The 10559-nt window shown below is 47.7% G+C and overlaps 2 non-coding genes across 2 annotated transcripts; both read left to right on the top strand.

Annotated features, from left to right (window-relative positions):
* The first annotated feature begins 224 nt into the window (after positions 1 to 224).
* Positions 225 to 298, top strand: trnan-guu (transfer RNA asparagine (anticodon GUU)). The gene has a single exon. It is a non-coding gene; the product is annotated as a tRNA-Asn (tRNA).
* A 5684-nt stretch (positions 299 to 5982) lies between these two features.
* Positions 5983 to 6054, top strand: trnae-cuc (transfer RNA glutamic acid (anticodon CUC)). The gene has a single exon. It is a non-coding gene; the product is annotated as a tRNA-Glu (tRNA).
* Positions 6055 to 10559: the final 4505 nt, after the last annotated feature.

Genomic DNA, 10559 nt, shown 5'->3' with positions numbered 1-10559 from the left:
GGGAACAGGCAAAACACTGAAAGGCTCGAAGGGCGACGGCCCCGGAGTAAGAAAGCTAGTTCCTCGTGACATGGATGTGTCTGCAGACAGCCCCCGGTATCTCCAGAATGCATCTCCCAGGCTTGATTATGGAAAAGTTAAACTGATAGACGACAATTGTAATTCTTGGCGGGGAGGCTGAATGATAAAATCACTAAGCGATGGTGCTGCCCACATCTGCACCTGTCTCTGTGGCGCAATTGGTCAGCGCGTTCGGCTGTTAACCGAAAGGTTGGTGGTTCGAGCCCACCCAGGGGCGGTGTGTTCGCTGCTCTCCTTTGGCTTCGAAGCTGTGCGCTTTTAATGGGGTCAGGAGAATGTTCCCCAAACGGAAATCTTCTCCACACAGGGGGGTTGCGAGTTGACTTCATGTCTTACCTAAGGGACTGCATCTGCTGAGAAGACGAGACCCAAACAGAAAATCAACAGGTTTGACAGTACCTGTCGGAGCAAACAAAATTCTGAAATGTTGCCTCTGATTCTCTTTCCACAGATGTTGCCTGCCCTGCTGAGTTCCTCCTGCAATTTCTCACTGAAAGTGCATTTCATCTTTTCGGGAGAAACACCGAAATATCTGCAAACACCATGTGCAGATATTTAACCCTTTCGAATCACTGCGAAGTGATTGGAGTCAAACAAACTCTGCGATGATTCACTCTTTCTCAGCTCCACAGGCAGACAGACCTGGGAAGTCAAACTGTCAGTGTGGTACTGAATCGTGGGCCGAGTGGTTGATGCGATGGACTTGAAATCCATTGCGGCTTCCCCACGCAGGTGTGAACCCTGCCGAGTACAAAATGAGAAGTGTCGTCGAAAAGAAAGGGAGTTTGCTCCCCCGCTTCTTCTTTAAGATTCAAATCAGTGGAGGGGGAAAAACATTTCACTCAAATTGGGACTGGTGGGAATCTGCAACCCACTGCCTGTTCGGGTGGAACAAGCAGATACCCTCAGAGCTTCTTTGGAGGCTATGAGCAAAGTGTTTGGAAATGAGACTAGAAGAGTGAGGGGCTTGAAATCGTGATCGAAATGAAGCAGGTACCTGTGGACAAAGGCGTTTCCTTTGCCAGTGAAAGATACTGCTTCACAAAGTTGGGCCTGTGGAAGGGAATCAGTGACGGTGATTATCTTTGGTTGTTCACCTTGTGAATGTTCCCATTGCTGCGCATGTCCGTGTTGGCGTCAGAACTCTGCAGCATGGTGGCGTTGGATGCGCACAGGGACTGGCGCACCAAACTCCACCTACCTGTTTGAAATGCAGCTCACAGCTTCTTCACACACCCCAATTAATCTTTCTCATTGTCCTGAAGCCGGCATACGGTTTGAATTCCCGATCTGCGGGAATGAGAATCCTTACACTGTCTCGCGTCAGTAAATGTCCCTGAGAACATCTGAGTCAACTCACAGCGCAGTCAGATGAGGGGAAGCTGAAATAGCCCCACACGCTGTTTACGGGCACGTCTTATTCTCCCCAACTCAACGCCTCAACCACTGCGGCTCCTGGAAGTGGAAAAGAAACAATCACCAAAACCCCTTCTAAGCTCTGTGAATCTTCAGAAAATCAGCAAACGTTCATCCCTTCGGATTTTCTATCCTAGGCTGACAGCGATGGGTTTTGTCACTCTTTTGTAGGACATTGCAAGTAGATGTTTTGCAGAATAGCACCACAATGCCATCTGATTAATCAGGACCTGGATGTTTTCGGTCTTTGAATGTCAGTGTTGTGCTGCAGAACTTTGTTGTTGCCAGTTTCTAATACTTATCTTCCCAGTCCCCTGTATCACTTGTCGAAAATGTTTAATTTGTGTCTTGTAATCCTTTCACTGTCTGCTAATGAGGATAGTGTTTCCATGTTTTACCTAAATTATCTTGACCTTGCATACCTCAAGCCTCAAGCTAATTTCACGAGAAACCCTCTCCAGTTCAAAAGCCAACTGTTAATGATGGCTCTGTTCCTTGTCACGTGTCCAATTTCAGATCGATGTTGTTAATGTCCCTTCTACTCCTTCAGATCCAGGTTTCGCTCACAGGGCTAGAACAGAACTGTCACCAAATACATTTACCAATCTACGTTCATCCTATCGATTGTATTAGCATCATCAACACTTCTCATCAAAATAACTCGAGAGACTTTCATCAAAATTTTCTGTGAACAGTTCTACATTAGCTTTGCTGAATGAACCCCAAATTTCTTGAAGTGGCTCCTTATTTTCGGCCCTGATTATTAATCTCTCTCCGCATGGGAATGGATCCTTCCCAGCCGCTCTATCTCTCATCAATGTGTGTAGTTCAATTCGATCTCCCATCAGCCTCCTCTGTCCTGATCAAATCCAGGGGAACAGGAAACGTTGGGACTATGGCGCGGACAGGACAAGCCCAATACTCACCTTTCCTGTTAGAACTATTCCATGAGAAAGTTTAGACCTCAACTTTGGGCGTGTAGTTGTGGCCGAACACTTAAGGTGTTGGCGTAGAGATCATTTGGGGCTCCCCGCCCAGGGTGTTAACCTGCTGGCTATGCTTTCTTCGCTGGCGATTTTAAATAACTTCCTGTTGGTTGCATTATCGCTCAATCTTCACAAAACCCGTCTCAATAAAGACCCGTTTTCTCATGTCTGGGAATTGATTGCCATGCAGGAAACTCGGGTTCTGAACAAACAACGTATCAGACTCACAACGTCAGCTCTGTTTACCTTTCCACAGATGCTGCTCGACCTGTTGGCTTTCTGCAGTATTCTCTGTGTTTATTAGGCACAAGTGCTGCTTTTCATTCAAGAACTTCAATCCCTGTCCTCTGGTAACTGACTCTGGTCAGTGGCAATTGGTTCTTCTGATCATTAATCTGCCCATTCCCAACGCTTCTTCTCCCATCATTACCAACAGCCCCAGGAAATCTCCAGTTATCCTTGTTTGCTCCAAAGCGAACATTCTCAACATTGGGAATGTCTCCCCAAAATGGAAATTCCTCATCCCTGGACATGAGACAAGGCGTACAATTGGGAAGAGATTTTGGCAAAATATTGTCAGTTAGGAAATGGAAAAATGTTCAAATGTTCATGAAGCAAAACAGAAATCCCAGTCTCCAGCTTTGTGAACCTTTAGAAACACTTTGGGAAGCGGATTTGGAGGAGAATGAAAGATGACCTGTCCGACAGTCCAGACACCGTCCCCTTGTTGAAGAGGCCGGGAGGTTGATTCTGATGTTCTCGGCACACGAACTGATCTGAGACATTGAAAGAATTGTCGTTCGTGTACATCAGGAATTCAAACCCCACCTCGCCTCCGAGCCAATGAGAGAACTCGGGAACAGGCAAAACACTGAAAGGCTCGAAGGGCGACGGCCCCGGAGTAAGAAAGCTCGTTCCTCGTGACATGGATGTGTCTGCAGACAGCCCCCGGTATCTCCAGAATGCATCTCCCAGGCTTGATTATGGAAAGGATTAAACTGATAGACGACAATTGTAATTCTAGGCGGGGAGGCTGAATTATAAAATCACTAAGCGATGGTGCCGCCCGCATCTGCGCCTGTCTCTGTGGCGCAATTGGTCAGCGCGTTCGGTTGTTGACCAAAAGGTTCGTGGTTTGAGCCCACCCAGGGGCGGGGTGTTCGCTGTTTTCCTTTGGCTTCGATGCTGTGCGCTTTTAATGGGGTCAGGAAAATGTTCCCCAAACGGAAATCTTCTCCAAAAGGGGTTTCGAATTGACTTCATGTCTAACCTAAGGGACTGCGTATGCTGAGAAGACGAGACCCAAACAGAAAATCAACAGGTTTGACAGTACCTGTCGGAGAAAACCAAATTTTGAAATGTTGCCTCTGATTCTCTTTCCACAGATGTTGCCTGCCCTGCTGAGTTCCTCCTGCAATTTCTCACTGAAAGTTCATTTCATCTTTTCGGGAGAAACACCTAAATATCTGCAAACACCATGTGCCGATATTTAACCCTTTCGAATCACTGTCAAGTGATTGGAATCAAACAAACTCTGCGATGATTCACTCTTTCTCAGCTCCACAGGCAGACAGACCTGGGAAGTCAAGCTGTCAGTGTGGTTCTGAATCGTGTGCCGAGTGGTAAATGCGATGGACTTGAAATCCATTGCGGTTTCCCCACGCAGGTGTGAACCCTGCCGAGTACAAAATGAGAAATGTCGTCGAAAAGAAAGGGAGTTTGCTCCCCCGCTTCTTCTTTAAGATTCAAATCAGTGGAGGGGCAAAAATATTTCACTCAAATTGGGACTGGTGGGAATCTGCAACCCACTGCCTGTTCGGGTGGAACAAGCAGATACCCTCAGAGCTTCTTTGGAGACTATGAGCAAAGTGTTTGGAAATGAGACTGGAAGAGTGAGGGGCTTGAAATAGAGTTCGAAATAAAGCAGGCACCTGAAGACATGGGTGTTTCCTTTGCCAGTGAAAGGTACTGCTTCACAAAGTTGGGCCTGTGGAAGGGAATCAGTGACGGTGATTATCTTTGGTTGTTCACTTTCTGAATGAACCCATTGCTGCGCATGTCCGTGTTAACGTCAGAGCATGGTGGCGTTAGGTACTCTCAGGACCATGGGGCAATGGATGACGTATCTGACTCCACCTACTTGTTTCAAATGCAGCTCACAGCTTCTTCACACATCCCAATTAATCTTTCTCATTGTCCTGAAACCGGCGTATGGGTACAATTCCTAATCTGCAGGAATGAGAATCTTTTCACTGTCTCGTATCAGTAAATGTCCCTGAGAACATCAGAGTCAAGTCACAGCGCTGTCAGAGGAGGGGAAGCTGAAAGACCCTACACACTGCTCACGGGCACATTTCACTTTCCCAACACAGAGCGTTGATTTTAAATGGCTGTGCAGTCAGTACCGATTCGTTTTGGCTGAAAAAAATCTTCCTTATCTCATCCCAGCATTTCTTTCCACAGAGACCTGTGTGGCAGAGTTCATGTATATATTTCCTTGTAAGGTATTTTATAAATAACAAACTTTTCTGGTTGTTTGTATCGGGTATTTCAGGTTCATTAGCCGCTGTTTAAATGTGTTGGTAAATTTGTGGGCGACCATGCTGCTGAGGGGTTTGAGTTGTCTGGACATCATTTCCCAGATGTCTTTAATGTAAAGTAATGTGGCTCGGGTTTCTGCAGACGTTGTGTCTACTTGTGTCAGTTTGTTGATGTGAAATTGGCACACTGGGCTTATTGGGAGGCAAAAATGAGGACTGCAGATGCTGGAAACCAGAGCTTAGATCAGAGTGGTGCTAGAAAAGCACAGCAGGTCAGACAGCTTCCGAGGAGCAGGAAAATCGACGTTTCGGGCAAAAGCCCTTCATCAGGAATAGAGGCAGGACCCCTCCAGGGTGGAGAGATAAATTGGGGCTGAGGTGTGCTGGGCCGAAGGTAGCAAAAAGTACAATAGGCGAATGGGGGTGGGGATGGAGGTGACAGATCAGAGAGGAGGGTGGAGTGGATAGGTGGGGAGGGAGATTGGCAGGTAGGAGAGATCATGAGGACAGCGCTGAGCTGGAAGGCTAGAATTGAGGTAAGGTGGGGGAGGGGAAATGAGGAAACTGATGAATCCACATTGATGGCCTGGGGTTGAATTTACCCCAAGTGGAAGATGAGGCGTTCATCCTCCAGGCATCGGGTGGGGAGGGAGCGGTGATGGAGGAGGCCCAGGACCTGCATGTCCTCGGCAGAGTGGGAGGGGGTTTGAAATGTTGGGCCAGAGGACGATGGGGTTGATTGGTGCGGGTGTCCTGGAGATGTTCCCTAAAGCGCTGTGACTTGACTCTGCGAGGAGTCTCCAGTCTCCCCAATGTAGAGGAGACTGCATCAGGAGCAATGGATACAAGAAATGACATTGTTGGATGCACAGGTGAAAGCCTTCGACCGACCATGGCCCGGATTCGATTTCCGGGCAGGGAAGTAATGTTTGGTAGAGCTATCAGGCTGTGCTTGTATCCCCCTGGTGGTCTAGTGGTTAGGATTCGGCGCTCTCACCGCCGCGGCCCGGGTTCGATTCCCGGTCAGGGGAACTGTTTTCAGGGGGTTTAGGGGCTCCCCGTTCTTCGGAAATGCTCTGTACAATTATTTATTGATCTTCGTCGTTCCTGGGTGCAGCAGTGTGTCGTGGTTCGCTGAAATAGTGTCCTGATTCAGATGTGTTTGATTGTGTAGGGGTGATTGCTTCTGTAGTTAAGTTCTTGGTTCGCGTGCATTGTTTTCCTGTAGACGCTGTTTTGAATTTACCATTGACTGTTCGCTCCACTGTGACATCAAGAAATGGCACTTGGTTGTTGTTCTCCTCTTTTGTGAATCTTATGCCAGTAAGGCGATTGTTGATGGTGTTGTAGGTTTCCTCTAATTTGTTTCATTTTTTGATGAGAAAAGTGTCATCGCTGTAGCGGACCCAAAGTTTGGGTTGGATCGTTGGAAGGGCTGTCTGTTCGAGTCTCTGCATTATTGCTTCTGCTAGGAATCCTGATGCTGGAGGTTTCGTGCGTATTTCGTTGATTTGTTTGTAGGGCTTGTTATTGAATATGAAGTGGATGGTAAGGCACAGTTCCACGAGCTTGACAGTGCTATCTTTGCTGATGAAGTTGATGCTGTGTTTGTGTCTTTGGTTCTTCGAGTAGTGTCTTCAGTTTTCTTTGGCCACGTTGATGTTAATGGATGTGAACAGGGCTGTTATGTCAAAGGACAACATTAATCCATCCTCTTCTATCTCAGTGTCTTTGGTGTTCAGGAATTCTTGGATGGAGTAAATGGAGTGGAGTGAATCTTCGACTTGGGGTTTTAGTCCTCAGTGGAGGTGTTTTAGCCTTCAGTGGAGGCCTTTGACTAGTCTGTATATTGGTGTTCCAAGTAGTGAGACTATGGTCTAAGGGGGGCTCCTGGTTTGACGGGGAGGAGAACAACAACAAAGTGCCATTCCTTGATGTCACAGTGGAGCGAACAGTCAATGCGGAACTTCAAACTGGCATCTACAGAAAAACAACAGACGCAAACCAAGTACTTAACTGCAGAAGCAATCATCCCAACACCCACAAACGAAGCTGCATCAGGAGATTATTTCAACGAGCCACTACACACTGCAGCACAGAGAAACTGCGAAGAGCACAAGAGAAATACGTATATAGTGTATTAAAGGAGAACGGGTCCCCAATAAACCCCCTCCGCCGATTTCTCATTGATACTTTCAAGGTGACTCTCAACAATTCGGTTTGACCCTCCATTCTTTCCTGTTTGTTTTTTGTGGGTTTTGAAAGATTTCCCAATCCTCTGACTGAGTATTGGAGTTGGAAGGTTGTGTTGTGGTTGTACAGGACACTTTTTAGGCCACTTTTGGAATATTGTGTACAATTCTAGTCTCCCTCGTATCAGACGGATATTGTGAAATTTGAAAGGGTTCTGAAGCACCAATGGGTCCACAGAGATGAAGAGGCCCTTCTGCTGCCCTGAGTGTGGGAAGGCCTTCAGTGATTCCTCTGCCCTGCTGACGCACCAGTTGGTCCACACCGGGGAAGGCTGTTCTCCAGCCCCAAGTGCGAGATGGCCTTCAGCAGTTCTTCCCACCTGCTGAGACACCAGTGGGTCCACACTGAGGAGAGGTCATTCTTCTGCCCCGATTGCAGGAAGGGCTTTGCACTTTCCTCCGACCTGCTGGCCCATTGGTGGGTCCACATGGGGGAGAGGCCGTTCAGTTGCCTAAGTGAAGGAAAGCCTTCATCAATTCCTCTGTCTTACTGAGGCACCAGTCCGTCCACACCGGGGAGATGCCATTCTCCTGCCCGAGTGTGAGAAGGGCTTTACCCGCTCTTCCACACTGCTGAAGCACCAGCTGATCCACACGGGGGGATGGGGGGGTGGAGAGGGGAGGCCTTTTTGCTGCCCTGAGTGCGGGAGGTCCTTCAGCAATTCCTCCACCCTGCTGAAGCACCAGTGTGTCCACACCGGGAGAGGCCCTTCAGCTGGCCCGAGTGTGGGAAGAGGTTCATGTTTTCCTGCAACTTGCGGAAGCACCAGCGGGGGCACCAGTGCTCCCAGCAATCAGATCCCACCGTTAACGCTGCCTTTAGTCACCCCCCAGGACTGAACCTCCTGCCAGTTCTGACAGTGGGTGCAGTGGGAGAGTAGGTGGGCTGTTTTTGTTTTCTGCTGGACTGCAATTGCCTGCCCCACCCCCCACAACTACAACCCCATGGTGGCTCAGGGTTAGCACTGCTGCCTCATGGCACCAGGAACCCAGGAATACTTCCACCCTTGGGGCTCTGTGTGCAATTTATGGAGGGTAGGAAAATGGATCTGAGTGGGTTACTCTTCGGAGAATCTGTGCAGATGTGTTGGGCTGAAGGACCTGTTTCCACACTGTAGGAGTTCAACCATCATATGAGCTTTGCTTTCATTGGAAACTGCTGCTCATTGAGCCAGGGACTGCACATTGCCAAATGAAATGATCCAGAGAAACGTAAGACCGCAAGGCCATCGGAGCAGAAGTTAGGCCATTCGGCCCATCGAGTCTACTCAGCAATACGTTAGTGACAAAAGTAGTGCAGATGAGATTAGCTACAGTGTGGAAACAGGCCATTTGTCCCAACAAGTCCACAGCGACCCTCCGAAGAGTAACCCATCCAGACCCATTTCTCTCTGACGAATATACCTAACTCTATGGGCAGTTAAGCATGGCCAATCCACATGACCTGAACATCTTTGGACGATGGAAGAAAACAGGACCACCCAGAGAAAACCCACGCAGACACCGGGAGAATATGAAAACTCCTCACAGACAGCCACCCAAGGCTGGAATAAAACCTGGGTCCCTAGCACGGTAAGCCTGCAGTGGAAAACACTGAGCTACTACATATTGCAACCCGAAGTAGGCAAGCAGGAGGTTGGGAGAATGCAGCAAGCCAGGCAGCACCAGGACGTGGAGTAGTCAGCGGTTTGGGTATTAACCCTTCTTCATGATTGAAACGTTGACTTCTCTGTGAGAAATGATTTACGGGAATGTTGCTGGGGGTTGGAGGACTTGAGCTACAGGGAGAGGCTGAATAGGCTGGGACTGTTTTCACTGGACCATCAGAGGCAGAGGAGTGACCTAATAGAGGTTACAAAATCATGAGTGGCATGGACAGGTTAATAGACAAGGTATTTTCCCTGGGATGGGGGAGTCCAGAACTAGAGGGCATAGGTTTAGGGTGAGAGGCGAAATATATTAAAGGGACAACTTCTTCATGCAGAGGGTGGTACTTATATGAAATGAGCTGCCACAGGATTTGGGTCAGGTGCTGTCAAATGGGACTAGATTAGTTTAGGATATCAGGTCAGCATGGACAAGTTGGACGAAAGGGTCTGTTTCCATGTTGTATGTGTCTCTGACTACTGGTCCTGATGTAAGTTTAAAATCGAGTCCAAGTCACTTTGAATTGTTCAATCTTGTTGAGCTCACCTCCTGAAAAGTTTCAAATGAATCCCTCTGAGCGATACTGTTTAAACATGCTGACTTGGACAAAGTATCTCATCAAGTTCGACACAAACCCAGAGTTGAAGAAGTCAGAAGTCAGAACACCAAGGGGACCAAAACTGATCATAATATTCCAGGTGCAGCCTCATCAACGTCCTGTATAACGACAACATAACTATATCTAAACTCAATTCCCGAACTGATGAAGGTTAGTGTGCCTAAACCTTTCTTCACTGCCTTGTGTATCGATGTAATCAGAGATATAGGACCTACTTTAAACTGATCCACAATCCTGCTTCTGGGAGCACAGTGACTAATAGGGAAGGCAAAAGGGAGATTGACCTTTAAATGGAGTATAAAAGTAGGGAAGTTATAGTGGAGGTTTTGATTGAAAGGGCAGTGAAGATTCAACCAGCTGACAGTGGATCTCAATCACATGTAGATCAGACCAGGTTCGGACAGCAGGAAACCAGATAGGTTTTTACAACAAGCCACAACGAGGTCATCATTAGACTCTTAATTCCGGATTTATATTGAATTCAGATTCCACCATCTGCCGTGGCAGGTTTTGAACACAAGTCCCTAGAACATTACCTGGGTGAATAGTCTGGTGACAATAAAGTCGGCCATCGCCTCCCCTGAACACATTGGCTGATTGTGTTCAGAGGTAACAAAGGAGCAAGAGGTTTTAGCAGCTGCTAAGTTGTTGATATTACACAAGGGAACATCAGCACTCTCAGTAATGGCACATACTGAAGTCAGTGTCCTGTATCAGAGGGAAGGGCTCGGGAACCATAAGAAATAGGAACAGGAATATGCCATTCAGCCCCTTGAGCCTGCTTCTCCATTCAGTAGGATTCTGGGTGATCTGGCGTTCTCCACATTCACTTTCCTGCCCTTTTCCTGTAACTGTTCATCCCCCGACTCTTCACGAATCTATCGATCCTAGTTTTAAAGTGACATGAAGGCTGTCAACAGAGTTACTTGCGTGGTGGTGGGGGGTGGGGACTAAAACAATGGCTTCACACTTCACAATATTTAACTAAGGGAATGTTTATGGTTATCCAAAGCTGGAA

This window comes from Chiloscyllium punctatum, chromosome 36, assembly GCF_047496795.1.
Source record: "Chiloscyllium punctatum isolate Juve2018m chromosome 36, sChiPun1.3, whole genome shotgun sequence".
Taxonomy (NCBI): Eukaryota; Metazoa; Chordata; class Chondrichthyes; order Orectolobiformes; family Hemiscylliidae; genus Chiloscyllium; species Chiloscyllium punctatum.
The sequence above is the reverse complement of the archived record's forward strand: the minus strand, read 5'-3'. Positions and strand labels throughout refer to the sequence as shown.